Source organism: Canis lupus, chromosome 29 (genome assembly GCF_011100685.1).
Source record: "Canis lupus familiaris isolate Mischka breed German Shepherd chromosome 29, alternate assembly UU_Cfam_GSD_1.0, whole genome shotgun sequence".
NCBI lineage: Eukaryota > Metazoa > Chordata > Mammalia > Carnivora > Canidae > Canis > Canis lupus.
In genome coordinates, this window is record NC_049250.1 from 27,510,215 (window position 1) to 27,531,617 (window position 21,403).

Below are 21,403 nucleotides of genomic sequence, written 5' to 3' on the forward strand. Positions count from 1 at the left end.
AAAGCAAGGGTGTTTTTAAAAAGAATCCTATGCAAAATACTCTTAAAACATTTGGGTACTGTTACCATAGTCTTGTCTTTTATTAATCCTTTATTCTTCTTTATTAGGGGTTTCCATCTGCCAAACTGAGGGGAAAAAAGAACTTTTGGCTTACTCATATCATTCTTCATTCTTCCTTGATTGGCACTATAACCTGTGATTATGAGCTCTCCAGGGTCACGCTCCATCAAGAGGTAAGACTGAAACAGAAAGACTCCGGAGAGATTTCAGAAGGGAGTCACTACACTGTTTCCTCTTCTAGAATTTTTTAAAATTCATTTTTCCATAGAATCCATGAATGTCCTTATAATGAATGGTTCACAAGTCATCAGTGTCATCTGAACCACAATAAAGAGGAACAGAAGGCAAAATGAGCAAGGGCAGTAAGCTTGCCATCTTACAGACTGCCGCTTGCATGGTCGGATTCAGTAATTTTTATCAACTGGAAGCCCTTTTTGCATTTGGACAAAAGCCCTAGTTCAGTCATTTTCCAAGAGGAATCATGAAAAAGGATGTCTTAAAACTAAACAAGTCAAAGGATAGACTATGTAAGATGCTCTCAAAGAATGCAGTAATTACCACAAATAAAATATACTATAATTATGTTCTCAGAAATAGGTCTAGTCAAAGAAGTCATTCGAATATGTGATTATGCGTGACAGCTAAATTAAGGCAGCATTAGCAAGGGTTGTCAATATGCAAATGCTATTGCTACCAGGCCATTCTGATATCATTTATCAAATGGAATGAAACATCTGAAAGGAAACAGATTTCTCTTATTTCCCTAACACACAGTAAACATCTCTATTTCCATACACATGAAATAGTCTCTTCATTTATTGCAATACATTGCTAATAATTAGACTCATTTTCTTTGGATTTTGTTTTTAAGGCTGAAATATTTCATGGTTTCTATATTTTATTACAATCTAGATATGACTCATTTGAAAGTTTTGTATTACTGGGAAAGTAATATTACCAGAAATTGCTTTGCTGGCTCAGGGAGTTAAAATGTGGCAGATTTGCAGACATGCCAATACCAAATTCACTGCTATGAAAACATCTAGTTGCACACATACGTACAAATATACACATATACGTATACACCCACACACATTCTCTCACTCTCTCCCCATCTCTCAAACTTCAAAGGAAATCCAGAATATCTTTTGCTAGCTACCCATTATAATTTAGTGGTGTATGACTGAAATATAAACTTACCATATATATGATCTCCTACAGCCATTAATCTAAGCTTCGGGTTAAGGGCCCCATTGAATATTTGGTTTTTTTTGTTTTTTTTTTTGTTTTTTTTTTTTTTCCCCATTGAATATTTGTACAGATGTTACCTTTGCTGACTTTTCACAAGTGGCTCCATCAAAGCGTAACATGTGGCTTCCATAATTGAATGTTATTTATATCACAATGAAAAGGGGCTGTGTAATCATAACAGTGCTTGAGGTCCATGATTTTTGCACTAGTGACTACAGGAACACCTTCTGTTTCCAGGACAATCATCTCCTGGTTAGTCCTGATTAGTGATCTCATTCATGGGTGGGCAGAGCCAGAGAGCATTCCATGTGTCCAAGCACCGGCAGCACTTAAGAGCAAGGGAAAGAAAGAAGTCTGGAGCTTGGGTCTTGGCAACATCTGCCTCCCACTCCACAAAGAAGCAGGGGCCGCCCTACAAATGAGGATGAGTGCACAGGTCCAGGAATGGGAAAGTAGAAATAGTGTGGCATCATAGAATGACTGCTTCTAAATGAACACAAAGGAAAATTTGATATCCAGGCCACAGACTCCCCCTCCCAGACTTCCAGACTCAATGTGAGGAGCACACAGAGCCACAGAAGAGTAAAGTCAAAAGAAACAAAACCAAACAAAACCCAAAGAATCTTAAAGGAACTACTCCCACAAGCTCACAGGGGGCCTAGCACCTTCTAGAGGGAACCCAATTTGCCCAGGATTTGGGGTATTACTCAAAGACAGGAGTTAGGGCTTCTTAGTACACATTAGTTGGCCATAGCCAATTGAAGGGTACTTGATCAGAAACTTAGGGGAGCAACTTCCTTTGTATCACCCAAATATATGCCTGCCTCTGTCTGCTTCTTCATTTGATTCAGCAAGTATTTGTGGAATACCTATTATATCTATGGCTCTGTATAGGCATTATAAGAACACCCCTGATAAATAAAACCTCATCTCTGGCTTCAGAGAGAAAACTCCCTGGTAAGAGAGACAATCCTGTAGAGAACAAGTCTAATTCAGTCTAGTAAAGTATAGATTTTTATAACTGCTTATAGTGCAATAAGAAGCAGCTTCATTGCTTAAGAGAGGAAACATTTAAGGTGAAGGACATTAAATCCCTGGTTCCATCATGGCTCAATCCCTGATGTGTATTTTAGGGAAAATCACTAATATCTGTTTCTTTTTCTCTGAAATGAAAATGATGACACCCACCTTCCCTTTCCTAGCACTGTCTTTGGGTTCAAATGAAATGTATCTATAGAGCCTTTAGAGACTGGACAGCTAGCTAGTATGAGTTAATATTAATGAAGCTGTCCATGCCACACACTGTGTTAAGTAATTTAAGTATTTTCTGTTTTAATCTTCATAACAACCCCAGAAGCTTAGGGAACATGCTGGAGACCACACTGACTCCTAACTACACTGTTGTACTGTTGATTCTCTGCCACTTACAAGTTCAGTGACTTTAGATAAGTCTTTTGACACCTTTGATCCTCATTTTTTTTTTCATCAGTAAAATAAAAATGGTCTCAATGAAATTGTCCTTTTTTTTAATTGTGGTATATAACAAGATCTACACTCGTAACAAATGCCAAGTACGTGATAGAGTAGTGTCTGCAACAGGACAGTGTTGTACAGCAGATCTTTAGAACTTCTTTCCTAACTGAAATTTTATGTCTTTTGAACTGTAACTTCCCATTTCCCTCTTCCCCAGGCCCTGGCAATCACCATTCTACTTTCTGTTTCTATGGTTTCATCATTTTAGAGACTTCATATAAGTGGAATCGTTCCATGTTTGTCCTTCTGTGACTGACTTATTCCACTTAGCATAATGTCCTCCAGGTTCATCCATGTTGTCACATTTGGCATTTGGTTGTCGTATAGTTCCTTTTTTCTTTTAAGGCCGAATAATATTCCATTGTATGTATATTATATAGCTCATTTTCAATGAAATTTCTTAGGCCAAATAGTACTGTTACAATAGTAGTATAGACTGTTTTGGGACCACAGAGAAGTCCCTTTTTGTCAGGAGTTTATTGGTGTGGCATAAACCCCAACTCATTACCCCACTTTTGGTGCACCTATCAGATCATCCTTTTATGGTTTTATTGACATTTTGAGTCCTACTGGCAGCTGAGCCTTGTTCATTGTTATTACCTTCCTGAGACCTTACAGATGCTTGTTGAAGTGACTGGATGAATAAGTGGGTAGTTGGATCTTACCTGATAACTTAAGTCAATTTTGGTCTTCATTATCTTTTTTTTTTTTTTTTTTTTTTGAGGCAGGGGTGGGGGGAAAGATGGATTTGGGGAGGGAGGCAGAGGGAGAAGGAGAGAGGGAGAAAATCTCAAATAGGCTCCACACTTAGCTTGGAGCCCAACACAGGGCTTGATCTCATGATCCCAAGATCATGACCTGAGCTGAAATCAAGAGTTGGATACTTAACCGACTGAGCCACCCAGGCACCCCTTCATTATCTTTCTTTTTCTGATCCCTTCTTTACCTTCTTAAACATCTGGACCAGGTCAAGTTCCCTTGCTCTGCATGCCCATAACTTTCTGAACATTATTGTGCTTGCCTATGGATGTCTGCCTTCTCCACAAGATCTTAAGTTTACTGAGATGAATACTATCTGTCATGTTTACCACTGTGTCTCCAACGCCTAGCTCATAGCGGGTAATCATTAAATATTTAAAAAGCAGTGAACTACTGAATGAATTTTCTGAAGCCTATCTTTTTCAGTGACCTAGTTTTTGGCCATCCAAAAATAAATTTTGCTCATAAAAAAACCTTGCTGACCTGGTATTGCTGCTCTACTTAAGATAAAATGCTCAGCGTACTTGATTTAATATTTGTAAATATCAAAAGACTAGATATATTTTATAAGACATATTTTCTTGAAGTAACAGACACATACACAAACACACACATACACAAGGTTGATAAAAAGCTGGTTTTTCAAAACTGCTTCAAAGTTGCAAACTGAAGATGAATTCTATTTAGTCCAACTACCTATGGATTCTATGTTAATATCTAGGTCCTAGATAGCCTGAGAAACATTATAAGAATCTAAAGCATCAAAAAAGAGTAAACAAAATTCAGTCTTATATATTAATGCAGGAGAAAAGAAAGAGACATTTCAGAAAGATTTTTAAAGATTTCAGTGTTTTCTAGTTACCCTGAGTTAAGCAGAATGAATCTGAACATGCTACAGTATTTCTTAAGCCCCGTGTTTTCACTAGAAAGAGCTAACATGAAATATTTGAATCCTACAACCAAACTTCCCTTTATCTTATTCCCTGCCTAGTCTAGCAGTCAAGGTCAAACCAGGAAAACAGAAGACAATACAAGGTATTCAAAACACAAGGATATTTAATGCAGGGAATTGATTGCAAAGCGTTAGAATTACTGAGAAGTCAAGTAGGAGTTGGGGAAGCAAATCCAGGAACTGGCAATAGCAGGAAGCTGCAAACACTAAGCACCACTGGGCTAGAGGGACAAAGGGAAGAGGGCCTGTTACTGGAGCCTAAGGGCCAGAATACTTGATGGGAACCGGAACCAGGCAGGAGACTCAGCTACTGCCAAAGAAGCCACTGAAGGCAGAGACAGATGAGAAAACATACCTTGACTTTTTTTTTTTTCCCTCCTGTTCTCTGATCTGAAAAGTACAGATTACAGGAGTCAGCTCCTCTGTGAAACAGAGAAGAAATAGGGCAGACCAAGGAATGAATCTGTTTGAGCGTACACAGGCTCAGAACCAGAGCTCCAGGCTATTGTTGATCTGCTTATCTGGTTTCAGGGTCACTGCAACAAAGATCTGACTCTGACAGCTGATTTCCCATTAATATTAATAAACTGTTACTTTGATTTACAATATTTTATTATTGCTATAAAAAACCTCCTCTAATGTGTTGTTCTTAAGCTCTCTTCTTTTATATTCATTTCACATTTAAAGTTGCTGTTTCAAAAGATAACACTAATCTGCACATAATTATTATGTAAAAGACATATTACCAAAAAAACCCTATTCAATGTTAAGGATTATTCATAATAAGTGCAAGCAGAGGAAACTTGCCAGTTTGCTTCTTTAGAGTGGAAAGTGTAGTTAAAACTAAGATCTAAGGGAAGAACAAATAAGGAGAAGCATAATAGCATTCAAAGGGCTAGAATGCTAAAAAAAAAAAAAAAATTCAGACAAATTTCTGATGTCAAATAATCATTTTGGAGAACAAAATCTTTTTTAAAGCAGGCTTAAAGTCACCATTGTCAAAAAGTTCTTATAGAAACTTAAGTCATCTGATTATTCAGAAGACATATCTTGGAATATACAGCATGCACAAGACTTGCCCAGCTCATATTAAATATCCATTTTGATTGGCTAGTGCAGTCACTCCACTATAAAGTCCTGACTTGGACCATGACCTCATCAGATTGTAGAAGCCAGATAACTGCCAGGTGTCACCACCATTGTTCGGATGGAGTCTTTCCTACCTGTGGTAAATCATGGTACAGGGAATTGATTCTAAAGTGTGTCTTAGACAACCAGACGTGGTTTTAGTGCTCTGTCATTCCCCACTACAGCTGATTCTTCCAATCTCAAGGGCCATTTTCTTTTCAAAACATCACAGAGCGTGTGTTGTCATTAAAATCACTGGGAAGCCTGCTTAGGCATGCCCAGTCCAAGACTCAGCTGAGGCAAGCTCAGTCTTGCGAGGCATGTGAAACTCAAAGTTCCAAACCGCTAGTGCCCATTAAGGATTTTCTGGCAATTTTCATGATTAGGAATGGCCAAACAGCAACTGGGGAAATTACATTCTCACTCCCTCCAACCCTCTTGTGGTTTTAAATACATTAGATCTTTTCTGCTTTTCCTGCTTTAAAAAGGTAAATTAAGGAAGCAGTTGTGCATGACTAACCAGCTACTGTATTCCTTCGTAGAAGGGCAGTGTCTTGTTAATTCAGCACGATCTGCAGACATTACCTGTTCCTAACACAACAAATGAAGGAGCACGGTTTACCTCCTTAGAACAATTTAACCTACTTCTCTCAGAAATTTTGAATACTTAGAAGAGATCAAGGACAAATCAATTTTTTTTTCTTAAAATGTCCCCAAATGTCTCAACAATACAACCTTATTACTTAACACACCTTTAAACAGAAGCAAAAGTGAGAAATGGACACCATGGGATGAGAAAGCACTCAGATACGTCAACATAGAGACCAGTTTTAAATCAGGCCAGATAAAATAAATTAAAAAATTAAATAAATAAATAAATAAATAAATAAATAAATAAATAAATCAGGCCAGATAATGATGTCTAGCAGCATATCCCCTTTCCATTCTGGTGACACAGCTCCCGAAATGGCTCCTGAGTTCCTGAGCCTGGCATGGCAGCAAGCACCACCTATAAAAGGCCATTGGAGCCCCAACAGTTCCACCAACGCCCTTTTGATACAAGATTATCCCTCAAACCTCCAAACATGATACCCTAGAACTGCACCATACAGCCATATTTCACTTTTGAATGGTTGAAATAGAAGAAATTGCAAAGTCCCAATGTGCCTTCTAAGATGACCTCCAATTCAAGTCAATACTTCAGTAACATCAGTATTCCGGATGAAAGAGCACAAAAGAAAATTCAGTACAGAGGTGTCCTGAAAGGTCTCTTCTTCCCTAAAAAAAAAAAAAAAAAAAATTTATTTTAAAAGTAAGCTAACAGCATTTGACGAGATGGGCATTGGGTGTTATGCTGCATGTTGGCAAATCGAACTCCAATAAAAAAGTATATTAACAAAATAAAAGTAACTTTGGTGCAGAGGCATAAGGAGATTTGGCTTTTCCATCTTCATGGTCTTCATGAAACCAAAATATCCTGATAGGAAATGAATGAACTAATTAGTTACTGAATTATTAATATACTGGAACAGAGTTTCTAGATTTCTCCCCAAATATCCAGAAGTCTGTTATCCTAAAAGAGGAAAAATCTTTTAAATGGTTTATTTTCACTTTAAGAAGAAATTGATTTATTTTCCCTTTAAAAGCAACTTCAGGATGTTGTAGATACAGTCATGTAGCAATGTATCTTCTTAGTAAAATGCCCCATGTTTTACAGCATCTTCCCGCAGGATGTACCATACACCATAGTTTATTTTTCTGGTCGTTTGTCATAGTGATAACTCTCTCCTCCACCGCTTCCAAATGTGGTCCCCTGCATGGCTGAAATTACAATGCAGTTCAAATAGTCTGTTGGGTACAAGAGCCCATTTTGAAAACGTAGCAATATGTCTAAGTTTTAGTTTAAATGAAAATGACCTAAATGTTGAAATGGTTCTCTTCTTGCTACGTGAGGATCCAACTAGACTAGACTACAAAATGATTAGGGAACCAAATGCTAAAGAAAGATGAAGAGATGGGATTACTCACACCGACAGGATAAGGAAGGATGACAAGTGGTAGGAAATGAGCTGCCATTCCCCTGTTCCAGCTTCTAGCATTCCAAACAAATCCTTGTAAAAGGAAAGATGTTTCTTTTTTTCTTTTCTTTTTTTTTTTTTAAGATTTTATTTATCTACTCAGGAGAGACAGAGAGAGAGAGAGGCAGAGGCAGAGGGAGAAGTAGGCTCCCCAGAGAGCAGGGAGCCCAATGCCAGACTCCATCCCAGGATGCTAGGATCAGGGCCTAAGCCAAAGGCAGATGCCTAATGGACTGAGCCACCCAGATGCCCCAGGAAAGATGTTTAATTAGAAATTCAGGTAATAGTCACCTAAGGAGACATAAGACATGGTATCTATGCCACCCCAGAATGGAAAGAAGAATATAAAAGAATATTAAATGAAAATTATTTGACAGAGGCACAGATCAAGAAATGGTACATTCGTAAGTCCAGAATATTTGAGTTATTCATCTTCTTCTTTAAAATGTGCCAGTTGTAATGAACTTCACCAGAGCTTTTCATACCAAAGCAATTAATAGGGCATTATACTGAGAATAAAAAGTAAAATCATACCCTTTAAACAAAAGTCTTTTTTTCCTTTAAATTATTTTTTTAAAAGAACAGAAACTAGATATTGAAATTAATAAATCCAACATCTCTCACAATTTAGGCACCAATATATCTAAGGATTATCGATCTATCAGTTTTCTAATAAAACATGGAAGTAAACACACTATTAACAAAATAATAAGAAGCTAAGTGGAAAAGCATAGACTGGACTGCAAACAAATAGCGTGAGTCTCAAAATGTCCCCCTGTAAAATTCAGAAGCTGAGCAAAACATCTGTTTGGCTGGCTGGCAGCCATCCTATGCAATGATCCATGCTTTTTACTTCCTGGAAAAATAATTAAGCAGTAAATCTAAGTTTCTTCCAGCTCCCCCAAGAACTGAAAGTGCCAATGACTCAGAAGTTTATTATAAAAAAAAGATTAACCCAGACCTTGGATTAGTAGGCTGCTCAGGACCAGAAACAAGGCAGAGATGTAGGCATGGTGTAGAGCCCTGCCCAGTGACGTAGGGCTCCTGTGTTTGGTGTTTTGGTTGTCGCAAAGCTGCCCCGAGTTCTGCGTGAGTGACCTACCATCTCTAGCTTCTCTCCATTCTCTCAATGCCTCCGCTCCGCCAAAGGGACCCCGACGAAGCAGGGACCTGCATGGACCAGTCCTGACTCTGTGAAGCCTCATTTCCTCTATGAAAACAAAACACGTATCCGCAGGAGCTGAAGTAATTAGTGCAAATTCATCTGCTTTTGCTTCGATTATTCTTATCAATAAGACAAAACACAACCTACCTAGTTCCAACTCATGAGTAAGGAAAAAGGAAAGGAAGCCCACAGTTCTATCGTACTTCAGTTTTCAGTGGTTAAAGTAGGGAAAGTATCCTATATATGCTACGTACTAATATATTTGGGATGTTGCTTCACTAATGCATAATGTAAAAGAGAATTAAACCTGTTAAGAGAAGGATTTATTCTACATTATCATTTAATTACCAACAGGTCTCTATATTCAATTATAGTACTATCGTTTCATTAGGCATATGCACTGAGATTTTCTAATTAAAACCCTCCCAGGTAACCCAATGCTTCAGTAGATTTGATTAGCATTTTTATCTTTCTTTTTCCTCATTGAAAGTAAAATAACCTAGCTTTGTATGTAAGTCAAAAATAGCAGCGTTCTTCCTGGGTCTTTTTTGCAGACACTATTCACCACAATTTCATGCAGTTTGCCTCTGGGGACAATTTTACTTTGCACAATTCTATTAGGGGATGCTATGGCTTTGTATGGAAACCAAATACTGTGTCTCCCTACACCAGCATAGTTTAAAAATTAAAAGGCTTTGGAGTCAACTCTACCACTAACTAGTTACACTTCTTGCAAATGACTTGATTTCTGTAACAATTCCACATTTGTCAATTATTGGGGACTGTTAAGAGGAACAAACAAAAAAATACATGAAGTATTTAGCTCAATATCTGTGCATAGTAAGTGGTCATTTTTATTATTGCTATTGTCATTTTTGTTGTCGCTGTTGTCATCAAGACACAGATAAGGAAAATATTCAGAGACTTCAATCATGGTATATGTTCAAAGGCAACTTAGTTTCTGAAAGTCTGTATTATAAACATCTTGTTCATAGACTGATTGGTACCCATTCATTTAATATTAAGTTTTGAACAATTTATTTGTCTGGTTATTTTTTAATTGTACCACCCATTCAGCTCTCTAAACCTCCTGGCTCTGCTTTTTTGTATCTCTACGGACTGACCCATCCCCTCTCCATCACCTGAGCTCTCCTGCCCTCTGACTTCTGGTCGGATCCAGCCAATATGAGGCGCCAACAGGAAGTCTGAGACTGAGAGAAGACAGGTCAGAAATATCTTCCTTTACTGCCACACTCTTTGGGGGCCATAGTTCTAGCAGGGGTCATATTCCTTTGCAACTACCACTGGAGATCCCTCCACATCTCCAGCTTTCACTAGACTCTGTTAACAATGCTAGTTCTTCCTCTTGTTCCTTCAGGACCATGGTGGTCCTCTCACTAGTACCTGAGTTCTAAACCCAAACTGGTTTATCTATACTTTGTAAATAGTCTTTTCATTAAATTCTCATTAGACTTTCACTCATGTATGCCTCTGTTTCCCATTGGAACCATGAATGATGTGGCCCTTGCTTAATATTTTCCTGTAGCCAACAAGATTAAGGTTCATTTTAAAACATTCCATTAAGCCCTTACTATGTCCTGAGCACTGTGGCTAAGTACAAAGTGCAAAGTAACCATAATATATCTACATCTTTAAATGTGTGTGTGTGTGCCACAGTCTTTCTCTCAGTCTTCACAGAGAGCTAGATCTATACCATAAATCATAATCCAGTGTAACAAATATGACATGTGTATGTACAGAGTACTATGAGCACATAAAGATTTATATTCTAACTTATATGTGGAAGGTGGAGGGCAGTCAGGAAGGGGAGTAGAGAATAATAGGGAAAATCTTTTAGTTTGACCTAAAGAAGAGCCATTTAAGGAGCAGAATTATGAGAAAGTGATATTTCAGGCATAAAAGAGAATGTTTAAAAGTCATGATGAGGGAGGGGATCCCTAGGTGGCTCAGCGGTTTAGTGCCTGCCTTCGGCCTGGGGCGAGTCCCAGGATCGAGTCCCACATTGGGCTCCCTGCATGGAGCCTGCTTCTCTCTCTGCCTAAGTCTTTGCCTCTCCCTCTCTCTGTGTCTCTCGTGAATAAATAAATAAAATCTTTAAAAAAAAAAAAAAGTCATGATGAGCTGAAGATACACAGCATGTTTAGTGAATAGCAAAGTCATTCAGGCAAAGCAGAACCATAGTGCTAAGATTGGGAATGCAGCAAAAGGTAAGTGGAAGTCGTCATGAAGTATATAGTTAAGTGGCTGGAGACTGCCAGATTTTGAAGGACATTACTGGAACCACTACAAAATATTTCAGGCTGTGGAATGATCTGACCCCAACTACAATTTAAATTGATAATTTTGAAGACAGTGAAAATAGGGTGAACAGTTCAATGGATTGTAATAACACAGATGAAAGTTAAGAGTCTAAAACAGGAGTTGAAAAGCAGAGGACATATTGAACAAATTCTTCAGAGAAACTTAGCAAGATTTCAAGACCTTTGAATATAGGAGGCAGAGGAGGAATCGCTGTAGGTTCAATCTGAATTGTCTTGTTTAGACCATGTCATAAATGGTGACTCTGTTAACTGAAATAGGAAAGAGAAGAAAGGGAGTAGATTGGGCAGAGGTAGATGAGTTACTTTGGAAAGAAAAGGCATTACCTGCTAGTGTTACAATAACAGGTTTTAAAAAAGAAATGAGTGTCACTTTGAGAAAAAAGAAAATAATCTCACAATTTAAAAAAAATAAAAGTCATGCTAGAACTGCACCAGATGATTAAAGTTAACGATGCCTCTTAAGTGCAAGGAATTTTAAAAGTAAATGCTTTAGAAGTTTCAAGTCAGGCATTCACTCTGAGATCTTCATATCACCAAGCACAGCTCACCTCTACTTATGCTGCACTTCCCCTGCATCACCACATTGTGCTCATTTGTTACCTGTCTCTCCCTCTCTCCACAGCTCACTTTGACATATACCCATAGTGTCATTACCAGTGCTTGGCACATGGTAAGGACAGGTAAGAGCACTTAATAATCAGTTTTCAGGAGAACCTGGCTGGCTCAGTCAATAGAACATGCAACTCTTCATCTCAGGGTTGTGAGTTTGAGCCCTGCATTGGGCATGGAGCCTCCTTTGTTGTTGTTGTTGTTTTAAAGAATTTATCTATTTATTTATTTATTATAGAAAGAGAGAGACCATCAGTAGGGGGGAGAGGCAGAGAGAGAGAAATCTCAAGCAGATTCCATGCTGAGTGTGGACCCCAATACAGGGCTTGATCTGATGAGCCTAGATCATGACCTGAGCCAAAATCAAGAGTCAGAAGCTTAACCAACTGAATCACCAAAGCGCCCCAGAGCCTACTTTAAAAAACAAAACAAATCAGTTTTTGGTATCATAAAGAATTTGGTAAATGCCAACATTATTACTCCGTTCTGTGTTTCACCATTAAATCCCAAAATAATAGGAGATGTAATTTTTTTTTCTCATCAAGTGCTGTAGTCATTTGTAATTTTTTAAACTGCAAGGATGCTTCCTCCCACTTATTACAAAAATAGTTATATCAATCAGATATTTCACTGAAGTACAATTAAGCTTTTGAAAACAGGATCACCTATGACAGTAAATTTCAATCTGAAAAACTCAATATTTTGCTCAAATAGTTCCCTTAGCAAAGTTCTTTGCAGCTAAAACTGTCAGGCTTTGGGATCTACACACCTTATAATTATTGTTTTCTCCTTTCACATTACCATGTTAAGAAATAACACGGGATTTTTTTTAAACTAACAATATGAACATTGAATCCCACTGTATTCTACTGAAGAGTGTGTCCACATACACAACACACACACGCACACATGCACACACACCAATACTTTCCAATATAGCAACCATGTCACCATGCCTTGGACCTTATAAAAAAAGGTCTAAGTATGAGAGCTTTACCACCAAGTATTAGAAGTGTGTTATTACCAATAAATCTTAATTCTTTAAGTGTTTTCAAACACAAAGCATCTCTCTGTATTCTATCAGAGCTAATTAAGTGATCCATATTATGGAAATGTTGACTGCTAATTTAGGATAATACATCACTTCTCTAAGGGGACCTATAGAAGGGGAAAAGGCTAAATGAACTCATTATGCTTGTTTCTTCTTATCCTTTTAATTAAAACAGAAACTAAAAATTAAATTATATTTGACCTTGTTTTGCCACCAAATTCTTTCACAAACTTACTTATTTTCCTTTCTAGAAGAATCTAAATATTCTGTTTTTGTGACATCCTACTAAAGGAAGTAGGATCTTGTGAAAAAAATTTGAATTCAAAGTTTAAAGATCTAGATTCACTTGAAAAGGAAGAGCAATAGTGAGGAAAGGGAGTTGCTAACCCAACCAGATAGAAACATTTTCTAAGGCCTCTGTAATTAAAACAGTGTGGTATTGGCATTTGACTAGCCAAGTAGATCACCAAAAAAGAGTAAAGAATCAAGAAACACACACAGTTTCTTGGAGTATTCAAAGAAAGCGGACTCACAAATCAAGTGGGAAATATGGGCATTTTAAATGGTGCAAAATAACTGCACAGTAATAAGAAAAATAATAAATATGGAATTTATTCTTTACACCCCAAACTGATGAAAATCCCCCCCCAAAAAAAAGAAATGTAACTGTCAAAAAGTGAAATTACACAAGTACAAACATTCGTAAATTTCTCTATAACTAGAAGTGAAGAAAAGTCTCCTCAGATTCAAAATCTTAAAGCAGTAAGGAGAATAATAAATTTGACATGGTTAAAAATGCATGAGAAGTACAATTTCATAAGCAAAATTAAAAGGTCAACAATGCTATTTAAAACAAGTCTAGAGATATGAACAGATAGCTTCTAAAAAAGAAAATATAATGATCTTAATATGTTTAGTACTCTCAAACATGCGAGGCTCATAATTAAGAGAAATATAAATTAATGTCACACAGATATATTTATCTTATTTATCAATTTGACAGAAAAGCAAGAGCTTGCCCAATACTCGGTTGGAAAGGCCAAGGGGCAATAAATACATATACATCACTAAAAAGAATGCAAAATGTTACAAATGCTGTGGAAGCCAATTTGGCACTATTTAGCAAAATTACGTATTATTTATGCTTACCTCTTCTCTAAGAATCTATCTCAAAGATAAAATAATAAAATGTAAAAATATGTATATACATGGCTATTTATTATAAAATTTAAAGTGGTAAAAAGCCAGAAACAGCCTAAATTTTCATCAGTACAAAATGAACTGGATTAACTCTGAGATACTTACAATGGAACACTATAGAACTGTAAAAAAAAATATTACTTTTTCATATGTAATCTCCAGGATACACTGTTAAATGAAAACAGCAAGCTGTAGAAGCAATATGTACATATACACTGTATCATCATTTATCTAGGAAAGACAGGATATGTGTGTATATGTGCATATACATGTACACACAATGGAATATTAGGCTACAATCACATAAAATTATCACGTGATAAGAGAAAATAGAACAGATAGATATAAAAGTCAGGAGCAGGAAATTTGTAAAATGAATCTGAATATTTTGCCATTCCAAAAAGCAAGGAAGTTATCAAAAATTATTGAAATAATGTCAAAAGAATTCATGAACCATCTTGAAGTAGATCCCACTGTTCAAAGATGAGTCATTTGCAGCACCAATAAAAGGAATAACATCAGTGGATTTGGATGAACCAAATCTGTTAAAAATCCAGGAATTTGCAATGATCATTTTGAAAAAGTTGATGATGACCTTTGGAGGGTGCTGGGAAAACCCATGTATTATTCTAAACACTAGAAAACAAAGGGAAAGAATCATACAGATAACTTACTTTTCCAGTAAAAAATGCACCTCAGCATATTGAAAAAGTTGATGAGAAAGAAATTCTCCCTACAGAAATATTCCAGCTAGTATATAAAGATGTAATAAAATAATTGAAATATTACTATTTTGCACTCCCCCAAGTAAACTCAGAACCTGGGAAATGATTCTTAATGGCAACTAACATCACAGCAGAAGACAACTAGACATCATTCATCTCTTGATAGAAATTTACAAAACCACTTAAGAAGTAATATTGCACACACACACACACACACACACACACACACTAAAAGAATAGCCTAAATATGATCAAGAGTCTTGATCTAACCAATGGGACAGGAAATACACGGAGAACAGAGAAACAGATTGGGGGAGTAGCCGGATTGTTTTTTTGGTTTTTTTTTTGGGGGGGGGGGTGTTGAGTTTTAAATGAGAATACAATGAGCAGTATCTAGAAAAGTAAGAAAGTTCACAAGATGGATTAGTTTCTTCAACAAACCAACTTCAAGTAAATATTAAAAAATAAAAATTAAGGTAATCTATGAAATAAAAAATCTTTTAAGAGATCCCCCAACAGAATGCAGTGCATGCAGCCTGTTGGAATGCCAATTCAAACAAACCAGCAACATAAAATCTTTAAACAAACAAACAAATAAAACATGTATGAAAAAATACTAACTGGATATTGGATGATATATAAAGACATTACCAGAATTTTTATGTATGAACATGGCACTATGACTACATTATTTAACAAAAGTTTTTTTTTTTTTGTTAGAGACACATACTCAAATATTTATGGATGGAATATGATATCTAGAAACTTATTTCAAAAGAATTCTGGGAGCAGAGACAGTAAAGGTGGTGCAAATGAACACAAGTGTGGCTGAGAGCAAATGAATGTTAAGCCTGAATAATGGGTCCATGTACTTTTCTCTCCACAATGGGTGTTTAAAATTATCCATAATATATTATTGGTGGAAATGTAATATGATGTAGCTGCTATGGAAAACATTATGAAGTTACCCAAAAAATTAAAAATAGAATTATCATCTGATCCAGCAATCCCACTTATGGGTATTTATCCAAGAGAATTTAAATCAGGATCTCAAAGAGATATGTACACTCCCATGTTCATTGTAGCATTATTTAAGAGCCAACACATGCAGATAACCTAAATGTCCCATTGATAGATGAATGGATAAAGAAAATGTTGTATACACATAAAATGGAACATTATTCAACTTGAAAGAAAAATCCTAATATATGCAACAGTATTGATAAACCTGGAGGACATTATGCTAGAGAACAAAACCAATTGCAGAAGGACAAAAACTGCATGATTCCACTTACATGAAGTATCTAAAATAGTCAAACTCATGGAAATGGAGAGTAGAATGGTGATTACAAGGGAAAGGGGAAAGTGGGAATGGGGAGTTACTGCTCAATGGGTATAAAATTTCAGTTATACAAGATGAACAAGATTTAGGCATCTGTTGTACAACACGGCGCCTGTAGTTAACAATACTGTAGTGCTCCTTTAGCAGCACATATACTAAAATTGGAATGGCACAGAGAGTAGCATGGCCCCTGCACAAGGATATCAGACAAATTTGTGAAGCATTCCATATTTTAAAAATACTATATTGTGCCCTTAAAAATTGTTAAGAGGATAGATTTCATGTTAAATGTTCATAGCACAAATTTTTTTTAAGATTTTGTTTGTTTATTCATGAGAGACACACAGAGAGAGGCAAAAACATAGGCAGAGGGAGAAGCAGGCTCCCTGCGGATCATGACCTGAGCCAGAGGCAGACTAACAACCACTCAGGTACCCCCATACCACAATTTTTAAAAAAGAAGAGGAAAACAAGTATCTATGATAAAAGGATTAAAAAGGACCTACGTACAAATCCTGGATCCACCATTTGTTGTCTATTTAATATGACCTAGGCCACTCACACATTCTGAGCCACCATTTTATTCATATGTAAAAAAAAAAGTAGATGATAATAGTAGTTTTATACATTGGTTTGGCATCTCTAATTTTGGAGCTTGATAATTATTCATTGAAAAAAAAGAAGAGGTTTGGAAATTAGAGGTGACCCCCATTTAAATATGTCATTATTCTATGACATTAGGCAAGTACTTAGCTTCTCTGAGCCTTATTTTCTTTCTTATAAAATGGGGATCATACCAGCATTATATCATTTTTATGAGAACTATGTAAAGTTGACACTCTATAAATAGCACTTTCTCTCCTCCATGAAACCATTTTGATTCTCATTTGGAAATACTCTTCAGATAGACATACTTCGATTATTATTGTACCAATAATCTCTCCCTGAATCATTATTTAATACCTTTTTAAATAAGATTCTGGGCCCCTTGTGAACAGAGATCATTCATATCCTCTACCTCATGGAAGGTATATTACACATAGTTGGCAATCAATACATTTTGATGAGTTAAATCCCCCTTAAATAGATTAGATGCTACCTTCACAAACTGATTAATCTCCTGCAATCTACTGACACTAAATGCTGTTGCTATATGTCACTTAAATATTGTAAAATGTATATAAGATCCTGGGGAAAATGTCTAATTGTTTCCTGAACAAACCATAAATGTGATAGGTAGGAAATAAAGTAGAATTTGTAGTCCAGGTTTATCATCACAGTGACCTGGGTAATCTATTGACATGTGACAAACTACGGGATGACTGATAGCTCCAGGTTTGGCAATTCCTACATGTAATACAAACGTGTCACAGATTCTTCAGTAGAAAATTGTTTGAAGCATAAAGTGTCAGCTTCGTTTCAAAAATTGTATAGCTTGAAGAACCACCTGGCACATATCCCTGCTGTAACAATGAGTAGTGGTAATGAAGTGGTAGATTTTTATACAGGTGCCATTCACCTTAAATCCAGCAATAATGAGCATGGGAAAATGAATAGAGTCTCCAAAACACAATGGACTCCAAAAGAACCTATTTGAGGTGACAAACAAACCAACCTTAACTGTAGTTTAAACATATTTCCACTTGAGAGTAAAACTCAATTCCAGCATTCTGACAACATGGTGACAACATAGTTTTTACTTCTGAGAATTGTAAGACCCTTTGCTCATAAAACCTGACGAAAGCCAAAAGCAGTTCAATTAAAATGTCTAACTGTGATCATCTGTTATCCATAGCTCAATGGGACAGCTCAGCTCAGCTGAGGCCTAAGGAGTTGAGCTGTGCCCTCTTCCCAGAATATCCCCTAAAGATTCTTTTAAACTACTAATTGTGCAGGTCACAGTCACAAAACTCATGCCTCAGTGCTCTCTCTTGATGTTCACAAGCAAACACTAGAGTGCAGTGTAGATAAAGGGAGGCTTTCTCTCTAATTAAAGAAGGATCATAATCAATAATTTCAAAGGCCATCAAACATAACCCTATAAAAATATATGAGCTATGCATAAAGTTATAGGATCTATATTCCCCTAAAAAAAGATAATAAAATTAAATCAAGCTCAGTTTATACCTTACAAAGTAAGACATTTGAAAAGAAATCATTGCAGCATCATTAGTTCACCATAAAGTGATGTGTTTATATTTTGCAAGATGAGGACTGCACTAAAATCTTTAAAGTGTCCATACAATTGTGTCAAAGCATACTTGATGCCATAACTCACAATTTTATTCACATTCTCAGTTTACATCAAATATTTTACATATTGTGATATGGGGATTTTATTTCACTTCCTGGAAAATTTTATGCTCAAGAAGGGATGTGGAGCAATTATAATATATTCCATAGAGTTTTCTTCAATTTACATTATTACATTCTGAAGTGAGTTGAAATATGCCAAGGTTTTATGTAACTGAAATTTTCTATTATTTTCATGGCTTAAATTGGGAAAGGGAGTGGAAAATAAATGTGTAAAGGAACAAAACGTAAATCCATTGTGGTCATATGTTGCCATAATCAGGAAAACTCTGTAGAATTGTTTGAGGGAGAATCTGAACAAATGACTGCATACATTTAGCAGAGGCTGCACTCATTAAAACACACTAGAGTTTAATTTCTCCTTTAAAAAAAATCTGTGAAAAGTCAAGATAAGATTTGTTATCCATGAAATAGAAATCATAATTCCAACATACATATCACAGGAATTTTCATCATTTTAAGAAAATAGCCAAGGTACACGGGAGATGGAGAAGCTTTGTAAAAAGCAAAGGACCATAAATATATAAGTGATGACCAAGAGGATGATCACTATCCACTTATTAGACAAAAATAGATAACATTACACCCTGCATGATAACAAAGTACTTAGCACAGAGTAGCTATTATAGTTTTTAACTAAAATACTAATAGGTGTTGGGCAGGCACATTGTCAAACATACAGCTCTAAGCAAAATTAATCTCAGAATGAAGCTGGAGCATCTTCCAAGGCCGGAATGTAAAGACATACTCCAAAAACAAAACCAAAAAACCACCCCACGATGACCTGACATAGCATGTCAAAGGAACTCAGGAACCAGATGAAACAACTCCCAATGGCCAAAGCCACAACAATCTAAGCTTCAAAATAAATAAAATAGAATTGGATTAGAATCCAAACTATAGAATAAGTAACTATAAATCTGTAGTGTAATTAACAATTTAAAAATAAATGGGAGAGAATAAACAAACCTCCAGTGTAGAACAATTCCAAATAATTCATGTAGATATTTCATCCTCAAGAAGAAGCCTAACTCCCCACCCATTAAGTATGGGCTATGGATAGTAAATTCCTTTCAAAGAGTATAGGTGGGAAACAAAAGGGGGAGAAAGGAGTAACTTTATAGTGGAGAAATCTGATAACACCTCAGCCAGGTGATCAAGATTAACATCAACAGTGCTAAGTCATGTTGATGGTGTATACCCTTGATATGATTGATGTGATAAGAATAGCATTTTACCTCTGTGGTCTTCCACACCAAAACCCCTAACCCCAGTCTAACTATGAGAAAATCATCAAACAAATCCAAGTTAAGGGACATTATACAAAACATCTAAACGGTTTCCCTCAAAATTGTCAAAATCATCAAAAACAAGGAAAATCTGAGAAATTGTCACAATCAAGAGAAGCCTAAGGAAATGGGACAATGAAATTTAATGTGTTATGTTTGATGGGACCCTGGAACAGAAAAAGGACTTTAAGTTAAAACTGAGAAACTCCAAATAAATTATGGACTTTAGTTAATAATAATGTATTAATATTGGTTCATTAATTGTAACAAATGTACCAGAGTAATGCAAGATATTGATGTGGAGAATAGAGAGTTAGAGAGTATAAGGGAATTTTCTGTAGTATCTGTTCATGTCTTCTATAAAACTAAATCTAAAACTTCAATTTAAAAAGAAAGAGTAAAAAAATTAAAAAATAAAAAGAAAGAGGTGGGGCAGCCTGGGTGGCTCAGCGGTTTAGAACCTGCCTTCCGCCCAGGGCGTGATCCTGGAGTCCCTGGATCAAGTCCCACGTCGGGCTCCCTGCATGGAGTCCACTTCTCCCTCTGCCGATGTCTCTGCCTCTCTCTCTCTCTCTCTCTCTGTGTCTCTCATGGATAAATAAATAAATCTTTAAAAAATAAAAAAATAAAAAGAAAGAGGTCTATCAGGTACTCTAGCGTTTCAGTTGGTTAAGTATCTGACTCTTGATTTTGGCTCTGATCGTGATCTTGAGGTCATCGGGCTCCATGCTCATTGGGGAGTCTGCTTGAGATTCTCTCTCTCCCTTTCCTTCTGCGCCTTCATTCACTCATGCTCTCTAGCTCTCTCTTTTTCTCAAAAATAAAATAAATATTTTTTTAAAAAAGAAGGAGGCCCATCAAATATGCCCTTTTTTTTCTTTATAGGTGGTACAAGATTGAGCAGCAACTTGTTCTCCAACTCAAAGAGAATATCTCAATGTGTTCCTGAACACTGGATTTCTAGAAGCTTCGTTAAGATGATGGTCTCCTGAAAAATTTATCTCCACTTACTGGCTCACAAGTGTCACTGTTACATATCTTCTTAAGGCATAAAAAACACTTAACTAACAAAAATACTAACCCAAAAAGATATATGCACCCTTATGTTTATTGCAGCGTTATTTACAATGGCTAAAATATGGAAGCAGCCCAAGTGTCCATCAATAGACAAATGGATTAGGAAGATGTTATAGGGGGCAGCCCGGGTGGCTCAGCGGTTTAGCGCCACCTTTGGCCTGAGGTGTGACCCTTGAGACCCAGGATCGAGTCCCACATCGGGCTCCCTGCACGGAGCCTGCTTCTCCCTCTGCCTCTCTCTCTCTCTCTCTCTCTCTCTCTCTCTCTGTGTGTGTGTGTGTATGTGTGTCTCTAATGAATAAATAAATAAAATCTTTAAAAAAAAAGGAAGATGTTATGTGTGTACACACACACACACACACACACACACACACACACTGGAATATTACACAGCCATAAAAAGGACAAGATTGTGCAATTTGTGGCAACATGGATAGACCGAAAGGGGATTTTGCTAGGTAAAATAAGTCAGATTGAGAAAAACAAATACCATATGATTTTACCCATAAGTTAAATTTTAAAAAAAGAA

At 36.5% G+C, this 21,403-nt stretch overlaps 1 long non-coding RNA gene and 1 other non-coding gene across 2 annotated transcripts; both read left to right on the plus strand.

Moving 5' to 3' along the window:
* Positions 1 to 106: 106 nt before the first annotated feature.
* Positions 107 to 20,984, plus strand: LOC111093209. The gene is made up of 3 exons (XR_005380890.1): positions 107 to 233; positions 10,004 to 10,151; positions 20,683 to 20,984. It is a non-coding gene; the product is annotated as an uncharacterized LOC111093209 (long non-coding RNA).
* Positions 16,328 to 16,430, plus strand: LOC119866798. Its single transcript, XR_005381309.1, has one exon. It is a non-coding gene; the product is annotated as a U6 spliceosomal RNA (small nuclear RNA).
* Positions 20,985 to 21,403: the final 419 nt, after the last annotated feature.